The following is a 22,371-nucleotide window of genomic DNA, read 5'->3' on the forward strand; positions in this document are numbered from 1 at the left end:
ACGTACCAAAAATACAACATTAATTTAACACAATTATTAAGCTTATTAATTATTACTATTATTTTATTTGTGTATATCGTTTGCCACATTACAGATATGTACCAGTATCTTCCACTTAAACACTTCATTTATAAGATCAACAAAGAAAAACAAAAAACTGTGAACACATTAAATATGAATATTACTGAAATATATCAAGTTTTGTATGTCGACTATTAATACCTAACTGACACTTCATTCAAAAAATTTAGAAATATTGTTGTCACATTTTTTACCTTTAAAAATAATGATGAAAATATAAAGAGATTGAATGTTCCAACATAGGTAATTTTATTAAGGTAAAATGTGTAAACTACCTATTTATAACCTTCAAATATATTTCTAAAAGTTAAAAATGTTAGCAGTAAAGTAATAACTGCCACGTTAGTTTAATTGCCATTACTTTGAGAAGATTGTGGTCTCTTCAGAGAGTTTTCCCACTAATATTTCAAATAGCCAATTATGGTTAATTCACAGGTCCAGGCATTTAGCACGCTAGGATGTAATTTGAGTCACATAAGTGACAATGTGATTACTGTAATACCGGACATGTCAATACTGTGGATAGGCTAAGCCCGTACTCATGCAACTGTGTTGTCAAATGTTTATCTTTCAAAAGTTCTTTCAAGTTCTTTCTTTATCTTTCAATCTAAAAGAAATTTGTATTAACCGATTTGGCCTTGATTTATTGAATGGAAAACCAGCTGTTTATATTTAATGAATCAACGAAGAACTGTATTAATATCGACCAACTACAACTATTTATAAGTAATTCTATTGTCAACCTTTTCACAGATTACCGAGTTATCAGTTTTTTTCTACATTCGGTTACGCAATTCAAAATGACTACCCATACTATTAAATTGCATAACAGAATGTAGAAAAAAATGACAACTCAGCTCTTTATCATCCCATTTGAACAAACAATAGATCATTCTATTTGGATTTAAATTCTCTATATCTTTGATCATTTAAACAATTTTCTTAATATTTACGGTTTTCATGAAATTTGGCATTAAAGATTTTTTCGTCATACTGCAGTATAAACAGCTGATATTAATGCATACGTTGCTGGTCTAAAGTAGTGTTTTTACTCTCTAGGGATTAAAAATAATTTTTAGTCCCTAGGGAGTAAAAATCAGCTGTTGGAAACAGTTGCAAATTTCGACTGTGCTGGCGATCGTATCGTTTGAAATTATTTATCGATTGATTTATTAGGTAATGTGTTTGCCTATTGTTGTCGATCACTCGACATATCGATGGTATAATGTACTGTAACACAATCGTAATAGACGAAATGATTAAATCACTTACTAAACGTACTCAACAGCTTATTTGCATTAGAAGAATTGAAAACAAGATGGAAGTCGTTTTGGGAGATTATCTTTACATACAAATTATTTCGTTTTCTGACTTAGTTTGTTTTAATGGCACAATATGAGTAATATGACGAAAAATATATAATAGTTCACCACACGGGCAAAAAGTGTCTTTTTAACCCTCTCTCATTTTCCGACCTCAGCTTCGCCTCGATCGTAAAACTTGACCTCGGGTCAAATAGAGTCACTTTAGGCCCTAGTGATGAAATATACTATAAATGGCCGCCATATTGAAAAGTCTTGAGATATTGGAACGACATTTGTTAAGATCTTTTTATTTTCTTAATTATACATATTTATACCAATTTTTAAATTTATAAATTAGAAAATGCCCAAGATATCAAATATTTTTTTAAAATCACAAACAGACCGACAAACAGAAGTCTAGGCATTTTAGACCCATACTTATACGGCATTTTTGTTTGCCCAAGGAACAAGTCGATAAAATATTTCCAGACAATTTAGAAACATCCTGTATATGTGTGTCCATTAGCACGATAACTTCAATAAAAATGATCCGATTACGATGAAATTTGGTAAAAACGTGAAAAACCTACGTTTATTATAAAACGAGTTCGTGAACCATCCTGAACAGACTATGAGAACGGGGTTTTATGTGGTAAAAATTGGTTTTCCAATTTTGACCTTCAAAACATAAAATTTGCCAACTTCTCACAAAACCATTTTTAAGAGCTTACACAAAACAAATAAGTACATTTAGGTGTTTTTGTACGGTAATTGGTTCTGGAGAAAATTCTTAAGTTATTCTTATGGAGAATGAGTAAATTGTTGTAGTTTGCTTAACTTATATAGATATATTTTGATCAAACAGGGCAAATTTATTTATTTTATACTAAGCTTTTATATTTGACTTAAAAACACACTTTATTACCCTCCCTGTAGCAGGTACTCATTAAATCTAAAGTTCTTTAAATATTAAATATATTTAAGAGAAATAAATCAGGCAAATGGAAATTTGCTTAGTCTGCAGGTTTGCTGCGGCAGGGGTATTTAAATCTTTAATCATAAGCCTAAGAGCGATACTCCGTGCAATACCAGAGCCGGCGTGATAATTTTTCTTGGAAATTCTCTCGCGATACCATGGTGTTATGGTGGCTTATTGGGCTACTCACACCAGACCGAATTGCGAATTGCGATACGTATACCGAGACAGATGTGATACTGTAGCGGTATTATTGTAGCAACGCTGAATGTACTGTTCGCAGCACTTAATCGCAGCTATTCCATGCGGCAAAACCATTCAATTTTGTCTGTCCTGTGCTGACTATAAATCGAATGGTAAAATATAGGACCATAGCCTAGGCCGCAGCAAGATAAAAGTGGCAACACCGCTGTTCCGTCGAACCGAAACAGCTGTCGCACTAATTTATAAAGGACGAAGGACGGTATAGAAAATGTTATGTTTACTTTTTTGTTATTTCTGTTCCTACCATGGCAATAGGCATGACGTTGCCGTGGTCTTGTGTTAGAGGAGGCTATGCTTTTGCTATAGTAATAACAGAAATAACAAAAGTGTAAACATAAAATATTGTCAGTATGCTCCATTATAAATTAGTGCAACAGCTGTTTCGGTTTGCCGGGGCAGTGGAGTTGTCACTTTTGGATTAGAGGAGGCTACGGCATCATGCATTGCAATTTTATGTTTCGAAAATATACTACATTTTGTTTTATGACTAATACATTCATGTTTTTATTTCAGGATGGAGCTTTGGTGGTTGCTTCTCATCACAATAAGTATCGCTTCAGGTGATCTCCACAATTATCACTTTTATGAACCTGTAGATGAAGGCATCATTAAAAATGGTAAAGACAACTATCCAACACCTGAGATTCAAAAGATTTCAAGCTATCCTGAAGTTGACTTGGAGAGAAAAAGGAGCTTTAGGGAAGAAGACCAAGGAAAGAGACAACAAAGATTTCATGCTTGGGGAGGAAAAAGATATGAGGGGCATCTTGAAGATGAAGATTTAGAAGAAAACATTAATGATATGGAAGGTCAAGAAGAGCATTACTTGACATCAGACAATTCATCTTTAAGTGCACTAGACTATGAATCCGACGACAATGGATCAGGGCCAAAAGAAAAGCGTGCTTCCAATCATCCTGCATTTTCCAGTTGGGGAGGGAAAAGAGATTTTGAAGAAAGTAATCACCATGAAAAAAGATCAAATTACATCCCTGTTTTACAGTTGGGAGAGTTAAAAACTAAGATGGTTGATCAAAACAGAAAGAGATATCCTGCTTTCAATAGCTGGGCTGGAAAAAGATCTGTTAAACTAGATTACTGGGGAGAAAAAAGGGCACCTGCATTTAATAGCTGGGCAGGGAAGAGAGGAGCTGCATTCAACAGCTGGGGAGGAAAAAGGAATGCTGCATTCAACAGTTGGGGAGGTAAAAGGAATGCAGCATTCAATAGTTGGGGAGGCAAAAGAAATGCAGCTTTTAACAGTTGGGGAGGAAAAAGAAATGCAGCTTTTAACAGTTGGGGAGGCAAAAGAAATGCTGCTTTTAATAGTTGGGGAGGAAAAAGGGATCCTGGTTTTAACTTTTGGGAAGAGAAAAGACCAGCAGCTTTTAACAGCTGGGGTGGGAAAAGGGGCGCTGCTTTTAACAGCTGGGGAGGTAAAAGAGCTGCTGCTTTTAACAGCTGGGGAGGTAAAAGAGCTGCTGCTTTCAACAGCTGGGGAGGTAAAAGAGCTGCTGCTTTCAACAGCTGGGGAGGTAAAAGAGCTGCTGCTTTCAACAGCTGGGGAGGTAAAAGAGCTGCTGCTTTCAACAGCTGGGGAGGGAAAAGGCTTTCTGACTTTAATAACTGGAGAGGAAAAAGTGGTTGGAGTGTAAAAAGTGAACCTCAAATGTTTAGCTTAGGATTAAATGAAGAAATAGCCAGACAAGAAGAACAGAATTTTCCAGATTTTAATTGTAATATATTTCAGCCTTTGTGTGACGATATTTGTGAGGGATTTAAAAATGATAAAAAGGAAAGCTTCCCAAACTATAAAGAACTTAGATCTTTGTATGAGATAGACAATCTATGCAGAATTTGCTACTGTCCATCGCATAAACAGCAAGAGAATATTCAATTAACATTGAACATGGAAGGAGAGGATGGGAATGTAAGCCCACTTTCAGCTCGAACAAATGATGCTATAAGAAATCTACTCTTGCATCAAGTAAATAAAAATAAAGAATATCCAGAAAAAGCACTGAATGGTCAAGTGAAAGTCAATACAGAGCTAAATACTTTTTTAGACTTGAGCCATCTTTTAGAGTACGTAGGCCTACACCAAAATCAAGGAAACAAATACAATATCCAAACGAGATTCTTAGAACCAAAGGTAAATATTAATTTTTTAAGCTGTGAGGAAGAATACAAAAATCCAGAAAAGTATAAAACTCGATATTGTCAAGAATTGCTTTTTAATGATAAGCCTCAATGGAATATTCCCAAAGAAACAGTGAAGAACTCTAAAAATGAAAAAGAACTAGAAAGGAACAGTGGCTTACCATTTGATGGAAATAATAAAAATATAGGTGATGAAATTGGAAACGGAGTTCAACAAAGTTATGAAGGAGACATAAGCAAAGAACTAAGTTTTGGTAACACTCCCAAATATTTTGAAGCTGTATTTGACTCAAATTACAAAAATAAAATGTTTCCTGCTGATTTTGAAGACTTCTCAAGAAATACAAATAAATATCAATTTAAAAACTCTGACATTGAAGATAGGAAATTTAATACAAATTATTTTTCAGAAACACAATATGAGAATTCAAGAGAAAGCCCAATGAAATATAACACATATATGCATGATAATAGTAAAGCAACCAAATGGATTGATAAAAGAAGTCCAATATTTCACACTTGGTATGAAAATAAAGTACCTAAAATGCAGTTGACAAACGGTAAACGAAGGCCAGCATTTTCTAGCTGGGGTGGGAAAAGAAGTGATATTACAGTTTTTCAGACAGATCCAGAAGAATGTATAAAAGAAAATGGAGATTGTGTGGTAAGAAAAAGAAATCGCACCAATGATGCTGAAAGTACTACTTATGCAAAGCATCTTATAATGGCAAAAAACAGTGATGAACAAGTTGAACCTAACAATAAAGGATACAGCATTGGAGGATCAATTTATGAAACGTCGAACAGAGATAAAAGATCAACTAATAACATGAAAAAGAACCGAGATATTACAAAACTCATACTGCAAGGTGGATTTTCGTGGCCATTGATGGTAAAGTCATTTTCTAAAGGGGTTAATTTCTACGCCTGGGGTGGAAAAAGATCATTATAACAACCATCCTCTCTCTTTCCATCAAATAACTGTAAATAGAGCATTAATTATTTTAAAATTCTGTACAACTACATGAAATACCTATTTTGGGTTAGTTACATTTTATTACTATCACTATCATTATCACTTTATTTCATAGCAAATTATATTAAAGCTGTTTAAAATGCAGATAAAATATATACATACAGTACTTGTTGTTACAACTAAAGAATTTTATTGAAAAATTATTATTTTTTTTACTAGAAATATCTAAATTAACAGAGGGTTAGAGAAGTATTATTTGGAAAAATCCAATTTCTCATAAAAAAGCAGGCCAAACTTGACAAAACCACATTGTAAATCTCTCAATGATATGTTAGCCTAAATGTATTTTTACTAATTACAGTTATTGACAAACTTATTCGTGAGTGATATAAATAAATATTCATGTATATTTTTGTACCATGCTGGTGACATTGCTGAGAATTGAATACATGTTTTTCATTTAATTACTTTGACAATAAAGATTTGTTGGTGTATTACCAATATATTTTATAATTTAAACCACCGAAATGAAGCAGTTGGAAAACCTAGCCTACTGCACTTTCTGTTTATCTCAGCAATTGCATCATGGTAATGATGCTAGGTGCCATTACAAACATTACAAAAATTAAAATACAAAACCGCATAGGCCTTTCCAAAAAAGCATTAAAACCTGGAAATATTACTTATAGGGAATTCAAATTATATTTTTTTACATGAAAACTTTTAATATTGTATTTCATATTGTCTTTTGATAGTCCCTAGAATAGAACTTCTCTTAAAGCAAAGAGCCTCCTGGAATTTGTAGCCACTTGATGAAAGAAAAAAAATCAAAAGTGTCATGTGATCATGGTGAAGAAAATAATAATTTTTTACAATTTGAATTTATTTTTATTATTTAAGCTAAAATATTAGGCAAACATTCGTATTCCATCATGATTATCAATGAATATTTTACATATTGAATAGTTTTGTACATTAGTTACGACTATCTAAAAAATTGTAGTACTGTATAAACAGAGGGGCGAGTATAATTTTGTTTTAGGTTTCAAGATTTCAAAATATGGTTAATGATTAAGTCAAGAAAAGCTTAAATAAAATCAATAGACAATGTTAAAACATTTGGCAAACATTCCAGAATAGCTTTAAGAGTGTGCGTCTATTAAGGGTCAGGTAAAATAAATTGTTAAGAGGCCTGTACAGCTTATTATATAAGATCTTTGAGTATTCCAGTATGAGAGAATATTCATGTAGCTGTATTTTATTTACTTGATATCATCTCTAGGTAGTTACTACTTAACGGTAGTAGAATTATCTCTGTGGAACTACAGGTTGTGAATTAAACAGTACAGTAGCAAATGTTTTTTTTTACTTTTACCAGCCTATATTTATTACCTCTTAAACCCCAAATGAAAAAAGCTGACAATTAATGTTTTTTTTTATTTTTTAGCTATTTAATTTTTAAAGCATAATTGATCAATGAATCTGTGAATTGAGAAATAATAAACCTGTAGCAATTTAATTATATTACTGGGTGGTGCTGGAGCAGGACAGGTTACTAAAATCTTTAATTGTGTTACCTGATACCCTACATATAAAATGAACCTTAAATATAGTTATATAGTGTTTCCTTCTTATGACTTCTCTATGGATTCATAGGATTAAAATTACATAAATATCTGGATAATTTCGAGAGGGCTTTTAACTGTCTAATTAGTGATTTTTATCCCACATGTTTTAATAGTTAGGTATATTTTATCACTAAAGCCTTAAGTGATCATTTACAACCCAAGCTCATGTTTGGGGATTAAGGTGAAGCTAATGAGCGAGGGTCCAAAAGACAGTTTTGTCCAATGAGATGAACGATGAAGGTTAATTAATAGGCAAAAGCATTTTTCCTTTTTATGACTAAGCTCCCAAAATGGCTTTAACATTGTTTTGCTAAATGTTGTAAGCAAAAGCCTCTTAAGTACCAAGTTATTCAACTATTTTGTATGTTACAACTGATTAATTATGTTAGTTTAGAGTAGACTGACACTGTTATTTACCAACTTTGGTTTTTTTAACCAATTCAAATCTATAGCTCAAACATTTCGGATATCACTTTAATTAATTGCTGAATAACATAGTAAGGAATAAATTTAAAATTACTGAAATATTTGTACACTTCAATTACTAAAAATATTTTTACACTTTAACTATTAAAAACATTTATAAAGGGTAATATTTGCTATTGCATTTTTAGATTTTATATACTGTACCTACATGAAAACAGTGGAGGTTTTACAGGAAGTTTACAAGCAGATGTTTTTAGCACCACCACATTTGCAAATCCATATTACAATTACAATTAATTACAGTAGACTCCCTCTTATCCGGACACCTTTTAACCGGACGGGCTTATCCCAACTCCGCGCAGTGGTCAGAAATCTGTCAAAACCGACTGTCCAACTCCGCGCAGTGGTTACTTCGGATCCCTCGCGGCACATGTCCAACTCCGCGCAGTGGTCAATTTTGGCTCTCACAGCCCTGACGGCGGAGAGTTGGTGTTTGAACTTTTAAATTGTGTTATACTTTATGTTATGTTTATCATTTATAGGAAAGGAAAAGGGATAAGATATACCTAAAACAGGAGATGAAGCTTAAAAACCACTAATATAAGAAGTTTTTAAAAGTCCGTGAGAATGAGTGACTGACGTGTGAATTTATACGTTCCAAATTATACAATAGTCAATCATTCATATTACTGGGCTTATGAGCTCTCTGAACTTTAGTACCAAGTTCAAAAATATTAGTTTTGTATACAACCGCAGATTGCTATAACAAATTAGCTGTAATCTCTGTTTCATACAACAGTTAACTACACTCCTCAAATTGGAAAAAAAATGGCCGACAAACTTCTATGTTTTTTATGACTTGCAATACAAAATTATACCAATACTTAAAGCAGTATAGGAATTTTAATAAAACTTCAGACTTCAAAATTGACTTTATATTTAATTACTTTACGTACAAAATGTTCAAAATTCCAAGGCAAGTGAGCCAAAATTGGTGGTTTTTATCAAACATTAATAATAATCATACAACACAGATTTACATCAAATTAATCATCGTTAACATAAACATCGTGTAGGCCTATATTATTTACAAAACAAACAACCAAAAAAAGGACAATCCATTTAAATATCTGGACTAAAAATAAAATACAAATTATTAGCCTACTAAAATTGAATAAGTAAAATATTTACAAATTTACAAAAGTTACACTTATTTCAAACCATGATAAATTAAAATTATAGTTAAACAATAATTATAAGCTTTAAAATGCGAAGCAATATTAACCTTAGTAAAACATTTTACAATCGTAAATAATATTTTAAAAATCACAGTACCGGTAAGTAATATCTTATTAATTTTCCCGAAATACTAAATCACATTATTGGCAAACCTCAAAAACAATCTTATACTTTAAATTTGATTACAAAAATAATTTTAAAATGTTTCCTTTGTTAAAAATGTTATTGGAAGAGATTATTAAGTTTTGTTATTCATTAAAAAGTCTTGCTGCATAAAAAGGTAAAATCCGTGATCGCAGCACACAAGTGTAACGTAAAACTCATGAAATCGTTAATAAAATGTATTATTAAATAATTGTGAACTGTGAATTTCAGAAACTTTCATACGTATCCACACTTCTTACATAGTGGTTTTTAAGTTTCACCTCCAGTTGTGAATCTATAATTTTACTTGTATAATAAGCTAAAATATTTCTTTTTCGTCTTATTAAATGGCGAATTTGACGTCGATGAAGAGGATTTTCATTGAAGCCACACCCAGACCAACGTTTTAGCGAATATAGGAAATAAGTTATTACCGTAGGTATAATGGTAAGACCTGGACCCACTGATTTAATTGTTCGTTTTTATGTCCCAAAGGCCGAAAACATCATCCGTTCGAATTCATATATATGTTTGATATATATATATATATATACCGGGTGTCTAAAACCACCCGTACACCCCTTTCAAAACGATGGAAACCATTTCTTACAAACAAAAAATAACACAGAATTAGCTAAATTGGGCACGGTCTACCAAATGGTGATAATTTCAAATCCAAAATCAAACCGGAAGTGGCTTTTTTAGACCGGAAGTTGACTGTTTTAAATGTAAACTACCAATTTTGATTGCAGAATCGGATTCTACGTTGAAAAATACATAAGTTTAGTCTAAAACATTTTTTGAAAAACTTGTTTTCTACCTCTAATCCCCCATTAAAGTCAATAATTTTTGGTCATTCATCTGTCAAAGTTACTTGAAACAATAATAGAGAAAAACAAATAACAAAGATTACATAAAGACATGTGATAAATAGTATCAGCTGTTCATTGTAAACACCTTAGCAATTGAGTTAAAGCTTGTCTACACATTGCTTCATTTCATTTTATTTTAAAAATAAATCCTATGTTTTTACATTTAAGGAGTCATATGTAACAATAAATTATAAAAAAATTAAACTTAGCAATGTGTAGACCAGCTGTTACTCAATTGCTAAGGTGTTTAAAATAAACAGCTGATTCTATTAATCATATGTCTTTATGTAATCTTTGTTATTAGTTTTTATCTACAGTATTATTGTTTCGAGTAACTTTTACACATGAATGACCAAAATTTATTGACTTTAATGGGGGATTAGAGGTAGAAAACAAGTGTTTCAAAAATGTTTGTGACAAAAGTTATGTATTTTTCAACGTAGAATCCGATTCTGTAATCATAATTGGTAGTTTACATTTAAAAAAGTCAACTTCCGGTCTGAAAAAGCCACTTCCGGTGTGATTTTGGATTTGAAATTATCACCATTTGGTAGACCGTGCCGAATTTAGCTAGTTCTGTATTATTTTTTGTTTGTAAGAAAAGGTTTCCATCGTTTTGAAAGGGGTGTACGGGTGGTTTTGGACACCCGGTATATATGTCCGTTAGCAGGATGATTCGAGCAAAAATAAATTTGGTGAACGTTAAACCGACATTTATTCGAACGAGTTCACGAACCTGCACGATCGGACCATGAAAACGGGGGTTTATGGTGAAAAAAATCGAGTTTTCCCAACTTTGACCCTAAAAGCATAAATTTTTGCAATTTCTTTTGAAAGCAATTTGTAGAGCTTAAAGACTAATAATTTAGTATATCAAAGTGTTATTATGCGCCATAATAGTTACAGAAAAAATGCCGACAAATTTTAATTTTATAATTTCCATGTTATTCGTATTGAGAATAAGTAAATTGTTGTAATTTCCTGGAGTGTATTTTGATTAAATTTGGAAATGCATTTACTTTACACTTAACTATTGACATTTAACAAAAACACTTACTACCCTGCCTCTCGCAGCAAACCTATGTGTACTCATTAAACTAATGCTATTTAAATAGGGAATAAATAGTAGCCTATATTTTGAAAGAGATATTTTACTGGTAATGCAATCAGGCAATTATAGAAGTTCGCTTAGTCTGCAGTTTTGCTGTGGCGGGGGTATTATTGTAATAACAGCAGCAAAATTTTTGGAAACATCAACTCACGTCCATGCAAATGTGCTGTAGCCTTTGTTTTGGTAAAAACTTTACCAAAACAACTACCGTAGATATTAGGAGTGGCCACTGCGCGGAGTTGGACTTGACACTAAAAGTGACCACCGCGCGGAGTTGGACTTGACACTAAAAGTGACCACCGCGCGGAGTTGGGCTGAACCCTTCGGGGGCCATAAAACTTTTCCTCGGATTAAATTTGACCACTGCGCGGAGTTGGGCAATCCCCAACCGGACATCGGTTTAGCCGGAATACACTCAGAATGACATCTCTTTAACTGGACATTTTTTATCAGCACATCGGTTTAACCGGACTAGATCGGGAGGAAGTGTGCGGTACTGAAACGACCGTTCTCGTGGGAAAGATTTGAGACCAGTGATCACGTGTCTAAATACAATGCTCTCCTAAATTTAAGTCAAATACGCATTTAAAAAATCCGTTTTAATGAGTTTTTGGGGACGTCGGCTTCACCGGATAAACCGTTATCCGGACTGGCCTCGGTCCCGAGGAGACCGGATAAGAGGGAGTCTACTGTACTCAAGAGCGAGGATTGAGGGATGTAATGGTTTTAAAAACACATGTCTCAACTTTACACACAACTTTACATGTAGGTAGTATTATCTCTATAATACTATTACATGAAAACTGATGATCTGTGTTCAAGTGTGTGTGTGAGTTTACTTAATCACGTAAAAACAACAGAACCGACTAGGCTTATATTTTACAATAAAAAGGCTACCTACCATCCTAGGAGTATATACTGACCAAGGGCTTTGACCCATTGGCTTTCAAAGTTCTTGGGCGAGGCTTTTAAAAAGTAACTATTGATTGGTCTCCATGGCATCTTCATAGAGAAAACTCACAATGTTTACATTTGCATTGCAATGTAAACAAATAGAACTGCCTAATGCATTTCATTTTACAATTCACACAGCTGAATTAAACAATTAACCTATATTTAGGCCTAATATTTAGCACAAAATGTGGCACGTTCATTTATTTTAACATTGTGGACATTGATTATACAAGGAAAGAAAGATTCTACTGTATAACTATTGCCTAATAGATGAACCTAGAAGCTCTGTTATGCTCCCTGGACTTCCAGTCTTCTCAGGGGGCTGACACACGGTTCACACGAGCGACACATCTAGCTGACTAGGCTTGACTAGGTCCGCATGACTAGGTGGACCACAGGATGAAATGGAGCCGTTCACATGAGCGTACGGCCACGGAGATCAAGTCTGTGGACTTGTCGCTTGTCTGAATTGGTGTCGCCGGGCCACGAGGAATGCTAGTCACCATCATTCAGCTAGATGTGTCGCTCGTGTGAGCATTCCTGATGTAGCATCAACTTCGCCACGGCTGTATATTCTCTTTCTCATTTTAGTATTTATTTGGCTAATTTGTTTGCAACAGTTGTTATACAGTATTGTTAAATAAATGTTTTGTTTTGCTTTCTGTGACGTCACAAATTACGTCAACTTGACTATTCTTTAGTTCACTATTCTTCCTCAATATAAAATGGCTAAAAGGTTTTACTGACATACTGGTACTGTATGCTGCAACTTTGTAGTCATGTTAAAGACTTTAAAAAACGGTTATAACTTATGCTTGGGTTTGGGTTGGCTAGCTTCATTAGTAGGGTAGACCATAAGGTTTCATCAGGGACGAAGGATTCTATGGTGTTATTTACCCAGTCAGGAGACAGTCTTAAGAGATTGAGGGTGTATTTCAATCCTGGCCAATCCGGTTAACTTAGGCCTGGTGCAACACTCAAGAAGAATTTAACTATCTGCCAGAGAGGATTTCTAGATAAATGGATTTCTGATAAATTAAATGTCCCAATCATCAAACAAATGTCATGTAACAAATTTTTCATGTACTTCCATGCAAGTCGGCCAACAAGATTTCAAAAATAGCCTTTTATCCAAATAGCCTAATAAGTTAACCAATTATAAATATAAAACACTACCCAACACTAAGATAATAAACAATGACCATGGATGGGTGCAATGTAAACTTAACCTAGGCTAGTATTCAATCACTTAATGGATTAAAAGAAATAAGTTTTAAGTTATTATCCAAAAGGCAATACTTACTGAAGAAATGGTTTGTTCTGAGCAACAATATGAAATATTCACAGAATCACAATCACAAAGGACACTGTTTAAGATTTGTAACTAAAAACGCATTTGGCAATTTGGCATAGGTTATGTTTTGTTTGGAGTCTGTGTTTTGTTTGTTTACACAACACAGCTGACTAGTTGAAGGTTGGGAACACCCTAACGGGTCTAAGGAAGCCTTTGAATCATGAAGCTGTCAAGAATAGCAAAACAAAATACTTGCTGGCTTATGTCAAATCTCCCATATCGTGAATAAGCTAAAAAAAAGGGAGTATGTTTTATCATAGAAGTTTTATTTAGCGAATTTTCCATATAAGTAATAAGGTATTACCGAAGGTCTCATGGTAAGACCTGGATCCGAAACCAATTAACTTTTACGTTTTGAGGTCCCAGGTCCCAGACTGCAAAATAGGCCTACGGCACGGCCGCCTTTAACTACAGGCCGCGACCTGGGGCCCATTTCATAATAAAGTACAAACTAATATTATTAGTAAATCAGCCGATCGCCCAATGCAAATCTAATGGAAATTACAAGTTACAAGTTGTAACTTGTAACTTGTAGTTTATTATGAAATGGGCCCCTGGTAGAATTGGCAACATCGCAAGTGGTGTTGTTCAGTGACAGACGTCCCATAAGATAACATGGCACTATGGCAGACAGGTGACATCAGCTCATTAATTCGCACTTTATTGATTTAATTTTTAATTTATGAACATAAATCTATTAAAATATTAAAAATAAAACATACATAATTGAAAATTGAAACAATATGAATTAAAATCTATATCTGTACATTTTTAAGCGGAGTCAATATTGTCATGGTCCAGTAATCAATCTTTCGTAGCCTAAATAATACACAAATACCATTAGTTGCTTCCAAAAATCAGCTGTTACAACACCACTTGCGACGTTGCCAGTTCGAAGGCCGCGGCCTGGAGTTAAAGGCGGCCGTGCCTACGGCCACCTTCAATTGCAGGCAACTGGAAATGGCAACACTGTCAGTAGTGTTGTTTCTTAGAAGTAGCAACATTGCAAGTAGTGTTGTAACAGCTGTTTTGTTTGGAGGCAGCTAATGGTATTTATTTGTGTATTTTTTAAGAATACGAAAGCTTGGTTACTGAGCTATGAAAATATACACTCCACTTTAAATGTACAAAAATAAATTTTAAATTTTAATATTGTTTTGATTGACAATTCTTTATGTTTTATTTCACATATTTTAATTAACTTATGTTCATAAATAATAAACATTAATAATAAATAATAAAAGTTCGTGTCATCTAGACAGTTCACAGAGTTTACTTCAACTGCTAAGTCAACAAATAGAGAAAGAAAGAAAGAGTGAAACAAAGAAGCAAGGTTAGTGTATCGTACATTTGGAGGCCTGTATACTACACAAAGACCCAGTCGCTTGGCTTTTTAGCCTTATGACAACAGAAAGTGATTCTATACCAGGTGGAGGTCAAGGTCGACTGGAAAACATGTTGGTCATTTTCCTTCTCTGATGTGTAAAGCAATGCCACCACCGGCTTCCTCCTCCTCAAATAGGCCAGAAATGTGGTGGCAATCAGAGTGCAACAAAATGTATCCTGGTCTGGTATAGTGTGGTTCGTGGTTGTCTCTGTCTGAGGGAGTGTAGGGTGAAGCTAGGTCTCATAGTCACACAAAAAATGTCAACATTTGAATCAAGGACAAGTTCACACATTTCAGGGATCCCGCGGTGTTCAAGAGCGTGTTTGGTTAGTGTGACTAATTAACATTGTCCACAGCACCTCCCTCTCCGACTAGTTTCCCGACATAGTGACAACACTCTGACTGCCGCGCGCTATCCCCAACAGCACAATGGGCTTGCTGGGAACTTGTTCCAAGTCCATTGGCCCAAGTTCCCAAGCCTGGTTTAGACTCAGGGACCAAAGTCTGTAGGCTTGGTTTTGACTTGTTTTAGAGACCGAAGTTGGCAGTTGTTCAACTTGTTATGGGTTTGGCTCCCCAAGTCCAACCCAAGTCCCAACCCCAAACCTACAGTGAACTCATGGGCACAAACCCACTCTAAGCTTGGAATGATGGATACAAAACGGGTCTGGTGGATTAAGCAGGCTCATTATGGACTTGTTCGGGACTTGGAGACCCAAGCCCAATTTTAGTAGGCTCATATTGGACTTGGCTTAGACTCACATTGGAATTGGTTTTAGCACATTTTAGACTTGGGCAAACAAGCTCACACTGATAAATTAAACAGGCTCATTATGGACTTGGAGACCCAAGCCCGCTTTTAGTAGACTCATATTGGACTTGGCCTAGACTCATATTGGAATTGGTTTTAGCACATTTTAGACTTGGGCAAACAAACTCACACCTATAGACTCACTCAGAATTTGGTACGAAGTTTTATATACTTCAATTACTGTCATGATCAGAGATAATAATAATAATAATTATTATTATTATTATAATATGCTATAGCAATAGTAATATAATTTATACCTATTTAACATATAAGCTGTTTCACACCATTCATTTGCTAGCCCACATTTTTTCTTATAATTAATTTTTTACCAAGAAAGATTTATGATAAAATGAAGCCTATTTTATGAGTGATCTTGAAAAAATATTGGTTATATATGAGGTTTAGAAAGCAAGACATTCACATTTCAAGACAATTTATTAATATAATAAATACAATGCCCACTATCTTCCACTTGACCTTCAACTTCTTTTCTGAACCCATCAACTCCACCGCCTGCTTCAGAAGATCTATAAAAAATACAATTGCATTAGAATTATTTGGTTTATTAAAATTTATCATTTAAATCATTTTTCATTATTTTCATTTGTTATTATAATTATTTGATTATTTGGAATTTGTTGGTGTTGCAAACACAGGGTGTTAACTTACCTTTGTTTTTAAAATTGTTATCAAACTTTTATTTCTTACTATTTTACTTTTATACGTAAACTAATGGTTTGGCCTGTTTTTTCTGTAGACTAGGTTAAGGCATTGACTATAATGGTTAAGGTTAAACACAAATTTTGGCACTGTTCTGTTGAGTTCAGCAGTAGACTATTAGAGTATAGTGTAGTGAGTGACGTTGTCGATTCAGTGAAGCGCTGAGTATGTCAAAGGTTAAAGCACAAACGGTTTAGGCTATAAACAAAATTCTACGGGTTCTTGATGCAATGAAATTAATTGTTTGCTTAACTTAGCTTACTTATATCATCATAGACTAACCAACACAAGTATATTTTTTATCAATGGAGTTTAAATCTTACCTTTACAGGAATCCCTTAATTCTTCTTTGCTTCGTCTTGGTATCAAAACCATAAACAAAACTCACAACTAGTAACGAAACGAGTAACTCACAACACCAGAACTAGATAAGTGAGAACTGACAACTGAGAGTGAGGAAGTCTAAATCCAACAAAAATGGTGGTTCAGCACAAAGAAACAGGTTTTAGGAGCGTTCTGGGTAGGGGTGGAGGGAAAACTCTTTTGTCATATGGCACTGCTCACTTTAGACTCACATGAACAAGCTTGTCGTGGGTCTGGTTAGGTGTTTAAATTGTGGACTTGACCAACCAGGTTATATATGTAAATAAAACAAGTTTAGTTTTGGCTCATTCACACAAGTTCACTTAACCAAAGCTGTTTTAAATTTGTAGTGGGTTCCAAACTCCAAGTTTGTCATACCAATTCAGAAATATGTAAAAACCAAGTTTGGTCCAAGCTCACGTGCTGTCTGGGATATATACCTGCACAGGCCTTAGTAATGGTAAATACTCATAGTCAAAATTAGCCTGGAAATCTGAAACCCGGTTAAATTTGTTTTGAAGATTGAATTAACTTAGTATATGGGCTAGTTGACTTTAAAATACAGTTTCTGCTCTCAAGATAATGTTTAATACGAGTATTTAGCAATATTAAGGCCTGTAAAGGTATATTCCACAAGAACTTTGAAATGCCGCCATTTTGTAACGAATGAACCTTTTGAGATGCGGTTTCCGGTAATGAACCCCACTTGACCAGACCTTAAAAATGATGTGCATATCAACCTATGCTTACATTGAAGATCATGTACCTACTCCTCATAGGTCGTCCCCTGGTGGAGGTAAAAACATGAAAATGCTTGGAAAAAGTATTTTTTATACATGTAAGTTGTTGTGAAAAGTTTGACTTTTCTAACGGGTTTAGTTAAAAAGATATTAAGCCGTTTCCCGACTTTTTGTCACCTTGTATAGAAGATAGATTACAATATCCATGCACAGAAAGTTGATTTATAGTATAAACAATGTGTGTTAAAAATTTGATTCATAGCTGTAATAGTTAAAAAGTTATAAGAACTTATATATAAAAAAAAAATTTCAAGTCGCGGAAAACAGCGGTTGAAGTTTATGGTACTAGGCCTAGTTGATGCCCCAAAAGAGGTGTGCACGCTTCACTTCAAATATTTTTTTCACAGTGATAAAAATATATATTATACCAAATGTTATGTTTTTCTGAAACCTTACAATCCATAGAACAAGATAAAAAAATAATAAAAAAATCATGTTTTTTACAAAATTAGTAATTTTTTAGTAGCGACTCCCCTTAAGTATTGCGACCATTGCAGCTGTCGGCTCCTCTTTAATCGCTTGAAAACTTGTAATATCAACAATCACAGATAGCTCAGAGGTACCGGTAAGTTAAGAGGTCCATAAGTTAAATGTCCCGCTGGGATATCCCCAAGACATTCAAAGGATCTTTCTTGTGTTGTGTGGGGTGGGGTGGGCATCCAAGGATCTTCTTGTGTTGTGTGGGGTGAGGTAGGCATTAAGTTGAAATCACCCTGACCAGAGACTTGTGGGTCATTCTGAGACTGCAAAAGGGTCCCAATCACAACCATGAACAAATGTCCGAGGCGAGAAACAGCTCGTCGGCTGCTGAAGAGTGAAGTGCACTCCATCACGGGCCAGATCCCTTCTGCCAACACACGTGTTAGCCTCCATGAATGTAACACCAAAGTTGTAACACATCAGCTCAACCTGGGTGTTAAACGTGGAGTGCTCTATAGCTAACGCCTTGCCTAATCAGGACAGTGTTCAGAACTAATTTTGAATTTGGATAGTGTGTTCCCCCAAGTAGTAGAAAAACGATAAAACAATTGTTTTGATATCAATTTTAAACTTAAAACTGTTATTAATATGAGTATAGTTGACAACCGGCACATTTTGAAATAGTTCAAAAATTGTTTAACAACTATATTGCAACAATTTTACAACAAATTTAAAAAATTATTACAACAATTTTAAAATTGACTTTGCAACAAGTTCAAAAATGGTTTTCACATAGGACCAACCATCCCGGACATATCCTACATAAACACGAAATAATAAAGATTTAGTATGAAATGCATATAGGTATATCAGTTGAGCATTTTGATTAAATAGTTCATAAAAACAAATTTTGAGAAAAAACTAGAATCAAAATTATCCTCCCCCACCGGGTTTTGAGACCTCCAGTTTGTGAACCCCTCACCTTACCTCTAAGCTATCTGTGGTTGTTGATATTTCATGTTTTCAATCGGTCAAAGAGGTGCCGACAGTTGCAATGGTTGCTATACTTAATATTTTTATTACTACTGTATAATTATGTTTAGGAATCAAGTTGTTGATTTTCTGGGAGTTGATAGAGGATACCGGTATTTGAATATAGATGAATTAATTAACATTGCTAATGTTATTATAATTATTGTTATATGATCAATTCATCCCCCCCCTTAAATTGTTCAACTACTAAAAATTTGCTCAAATAACTGACAAAAAGTACAAAAATATTTGTATTATTATTACTAGCAACATAGCCCGTTGTGGTTAAATACGACGGTCTCTAGTAAAATATGGTTCTGAAATCCAGTAACCACTTTACTCACTAATATTAATGGTACAAATTAAGCACATAAAATTAGAATCACATACAACATAAGGAATTCGAATTAAATACAATCGCAAATTGTTAACAACATTTAATCAAACTAGTGGCTTGTAGGGACATAAGTCCCTAAAAAGCTCAAATGTAAAACAACTTTTTGCAATACCGGTATTTAAACAAACTCAGAATAACATTATCTATGTGTCAGAATAGGCATCCCTACACCATATCTTTTGTGTAAAAACCAGTTTATTGTTCTTCTTTGTTTGCTTTTTTTGATGTCATTTTCAATAAATAATTTGAATCACTCCAGTGGTTTAACATGAAAAGGCAGCAAACATATCATTGTTTGTGAATAAATACTGGTTTACTAAGGTAGCTTTGGTCTTGTGGTTAATGAGGATAAATTAAAGCTTCCCTTTTTGGAATTTTAAAAATTCATTGGAGGTTCGCCTTCAGATGAATTGAAGACGCCTGCAATTTCATCTGCAGTAGGCTTATTATACCTACGACGATCCATATTTATCCTGTCTACAAACCTAAGTTCTAAATCACTGTCAACTTGTACAACCATTTCTTCCGAAGCTCTTTTGTAAATTTGTGCAAATGGATTTTCTAATAGAATTTCAGCTAGTTTTGACAATATTTCAGGTTTTAAGTCACTATTTTCTCGACGCCTTTGACGAATTTCTGTTGCTGTTGATGTGTCAATAATGTACAATTGGCCATACACGGGGTCTTCATCATGTTGAGGCAGCAAATCTGAGATTGAACGATAAATCTGTCCTTAAATCTGAGATTGAACGATAAATCTGTCCTTGAATTTTGAAACAGTATGGTCCTTTTCCTGGAATATCTTTCTTACTGGCTGAAAAATAAGCAAAAGCCAACTTAAAATGATAAGCGTCTAGACTGCCAGTGCAACTCCGAGGAACGAGGATCAGATCGGAAAACCCCCCACCACCGCTCCGTGCCGATGGCGTGACGTCAACCATTACCGCAACGATACGGAACTGAGTCATGAGCCTTGGTGGTGTAGTGGATAGCGTGTCGGGCTGATAATCGGATGGTGCCGGGTTCGAATCCCACTGATAGCACTAACTTTTTGTCAACAATTTTTTTTCATATCAGCAAGTTTGGTTGGTTTGGTTAGGTTATGACAGTTTAATTTTATAATTTAAAAATTATAAAATTGAATTTGAGACATTTATTTTATAATTTTATTTTTAGAACAGAACTATTTTTTCGATAAGTAAACCTTCATCCGAGTTTTTCATTATCAGCAAGTTTGGTTAGGTTATGACAGTTTATAATCATATTTAATTTAAATTTAACCTACAAATGATACGTTTTGACAGCAACAGTGATAGAGATAACAATTTTAGCGCCTCTGATCCTCGTTCCTTGGAGTTGCACTGGCAGTCTAGACGCTAGTCTTAAAATGTGTAGAAATATAAAGAAAACAACATCATTTAAAATAAACTTGAACATATGATTTAAAAATAAAAACAAAACAGAAGTTAGATTAAATTTCGATTCTTTGATTATTTATACAGAATATTTATTCTATGTCGTTTATTCCTTTAACACGACAATAACGTAAAAGCATGAAAAATGAAACTTGAGTTTATGATTTAAATATAAACAAAGAATGCAGACGTTTTCCGACTAATCTTCAATATTTCAGTTTTATTATAGTATACATTTCATAGTTGACTGGCTAAAAGTAAACCAAATGCGTGTATTGATCACTATTTTCAAATCTGTGGCACAGCTGTTTTAATTTCAAAAGATGTAAACAAATTTAACCCCATGTTGTTTTAATGGGAAAATTTTTATTCTGTTGCGAATTTATGGTAAAAAAATAAGAAAAATGAATAGTTTTCCCTCAAAATTCACGTCAAGACCTTTAAAATAAGACCCCTCCCATCCTTCTACGGCCATCCAGTCACTCACAATATCTTTACAAAAATTTGACTTACGGAATTATATATATAGACTAGCTGTGTGCCCGTTCTACGCACGGGGATCTAATTGTAGTCAGTTATTGAAACCTTTTTATTAAGAACAGAATTTGGTTTGCATATTTTCAGATATGCTGGCAAAACTAATATACAGTATATAAACCTTCGCAAATACAGTAACTGACAGTTTCAAGCCAAAACAAATGCTTCGAAATTTAATGTAACCTGGGTCGTGTTGGTCCATATGTTAAATCCAATGATTAAACTAAAAAATGCTTTATAGATCTATGAGGCATAGCCCTAATGTAGGCCTATAATTGAAAGTTACCTTCCACAATGGTTAAAAGTATTTAAGGTACTACTTCAACCTCCCAATTTAACACTTTATTCGTGTTGACATTTTCATTATAAAGGTACTTTTGTCCTTTCCGTGAAACACTGAGAAATAAGGACATTAATGCTTTACTAACAGACATACACCCAAAAATACAGAACTTAATTAGGGGGTTTGCTACGCTTTAAGCATAACAAAGTACTTGTAAAATTAGTATCTAAAATATTTTGTTAATGTCAACAAATTTCATCATAACAATGTATATTTGCTTGGACCGATGATGACCCGAAATGACGGCTTTACTATATGAAATGAAGACGACTGGTCCAGGGTGGTCCAGCCACCCTGGTATAGACGATTGGTAATTTATAGTAAATATTACCAAAATAGGCCACTAACTATTGATACATAAACAACGTAAAGCGTTTAAACAATTCATTATGGTTAGTTGAATAAATGTTTTACTAAAGTGCGTTATCGTTTTCTTAGCATAAACTAACATTTTGGAATCAAGAAAGAAAAAGCAAAAATTGTACAGTTAAGACATCAATTAAATTGAATACGCCTGTAATAATAAATAAGGTGCAACACCAACGATAACTAATTTGTAAAGTACAGTGATGTGTTGGTACTTAAAAATGATTCTTGCTACTACCAACAGTACCAACGGTTCTAAGGAATAGAACCGGTACCAAAAACCAACGT

At 34.0% G+C, this 22,371-nt stretch overlaps 1 protein-coding gene, 1 long non-coding RNA gene and 1 pseudogene across 4 annotated transcripts in view; 1 reads left to right on the forward strand and 2 right to left on the reverse strand.

The window, feature by feature from the left end:
* Positions 1-4,388, forward strand: part of LOC128986956 (uncharacterized) — a 35,704-nt pseudogene extending 31,316 nt beyond the window's left edge.
* Positions 1-13,537, reverse strand: part of LOC128986958 (COMM domain-containing protein 4) — a 106,585-nt gene extending 93,048 nt beyond the window's left edge. For all 3 annotated transcript variants that reach the window (XM_054407591.1, XM_054407589.1, XM_054407590.1), the window contains exon 1: positions 13,439-13,537. The gene's annotated coding sequence lies outside the window, so the exon portion shown is untranslated. The remainder of the gene's footprint in view (positions 1-13,438) is intronic.
* Positions 13,538-16,106: 2,569 nt separating this feature from the next.
* On the reverse strand, positions 16,107-16,925 carry LOC128984725 (uncharacterized). The gene is made up of 2 exons (XR_008489999.1): positions 16,734-16,925; positions 16,107-16,217 (listed from the first exon to the last, which is right to left on the reverse strand). It is a non-coding gene; the product is annotated as an uncharacterized LOC128984725 (long non-coding RNA).
* Between the last annotated feature and the right edge of the window lie 5,446 nt (positions 16,926-22,371).

The sequence above is a fragment of the Macrosteles quadrilineatus genome, unplaced genomic scaffold (genome assembly GCF_028750875.1).
Source record: "Macrosteles quadrilineatus isolate MER2022 unplaced genomic scaffold, UCM_ALF_1.0 Scaffold_2__2_contigs__length_208266976, whole genome shotgun sequence".
Taxonomy (NCBI): Eukaryota; Metazoa; Arthropoda; class Insecta; order Hemiptera; family Cicadellidae; genus Macrosteles; species Macrosteles quadrilineatus.